Source organism: Octodon degus, unplaced genomic scaffold (genome assembly GCF_000260255.1).
Source record: "Octodon degus isolate 3935 unplaced genomic scaffold, OctDeg1.0 scaffold00017, whole genome shotgun sequence".
NCBI lineage: Eukaryota > Metazoa > Chordata > Mammalia > Rodentia > Octodontidae > Octodon > Octodon degus.
Genome location: NW_004524593.1, coordinates 11282779 through 11284076, shown reverse-complemented (window position 1 = coordinate 11284076; position 1298 = coordinate 11282779). Strand labels below are relative to the sequence as shown.

Genomic DNA, 1298 nt, shown 5'->3' with positions numbered 1-1298 from the left:
TCAATAAAATTATGGAATAAAATAAAATAAAATATCATTTTGAAAATGGTACTCTTTGGAAAAGAAAGGGGGCCAGAGTGAGACAAAGAATGGTCAGTGGCAACTGCACTGGGCCAGTTCATTTTCTAACTTTGACCAAAGAGTTTTAAGAATTTTTAAAATTCAAATACCCAGGCTGTTCCATAACCAGCGAGATCAGAATCCCCCAGTGGGTATAACTGGGATGTCTCAGGCATGAAGAGTTCTAAAATCCCCAGATAACTCACCTATGCAACTGAGTTTGAGAACCAGTGATTCAGGCAACTGAAAATGGGAGGTAGCAGCAGAGACTGAGAAGGATTTGAGCGCTCCTGGATGACAGCCGTTTCACCAACCATTCATGCGGGCACAAGTTTAGCCTCAAGAAGCCTTAACAGAGAAATCTATAGATCATGGCACTGACAGAGGAGAGAGCTGGCACAGAACTCAACCCTTATTCAGGTCAAGAAACTCACCCCTAGAGGGTGTGAACTCTGCACTTAACACCCTTTGGTAAGGGTGTTTACCAAAGCACAGGTTTGTTTTAGTGCTGGGGATTGAACCCACCCATTGCATATGCTAGGCAAGTGGTCTACACTGAACTACATGCCCACCTTGTGAGCAGAGTTTTAAGAGCAGAAGATACCTTACATTAGCACTGATTTGCATCTCATGTTCAGTTCTGAGCCTTCAGATTTGGAAGCTGCTAATGAAGAGATTAAAATAAACCACAGTAAGTAGTGGTTACTGATATATATATACATATCATAATATATATAGTATCATTATACAGTTTTAAACATACAACAGCATCAGATCTCCCACTGATATTAAGTTCAAAAACTAGCTCATAAAAGTTTAAAATTCTTGTTTTATAATTAAAATATATTCAGTGAAAAAAAAAAAGTCATGTACAAGGTTATCCTTGAAAATTTCCAGTAACATTCAAGAGTGATTTAAATAGTATACAGAAGGTAAATATGCTTCAATTCTCATCACACTGGATAGTTTCTCTGCGGTTCTTGACTCTTTATTTTGTTTTTCAGTGACTTTAAGGAGTCACCACCACAAATCCACGTGAACAAATAATTTCAGTCTGTTAAGTGGGATTTCCTTCTGGAGGGTTAACAACCTAAGTATGCAGACAAAAAATTAGAGAAAAAGGAGGGCCACAAGTAAAGCCAACATTTTGGCCTTAGCCTTCCAAGGTCAATTAAGACCCAGGATATATGAGAACTTGTACTGTAATATCATGTAACTCAGATCAAGGAGATTATGGG

General features: G+C 38.2%; 1 protein-coding gene across 1 annotated transcript in view; it reads left to right on the top strand.

Annotated features, from left to right (window-relative positions):
* The window catches only part of CUNH1orf100 (chromosome unknown C1orf100 homolog), a 33291-nt gene that overhangs the window by 29932 nt on the left and 2061 nt on the right, over positions 1–1298 (top strand). The gene's annotated exons all lie outside the window — the stretch shown is intronic.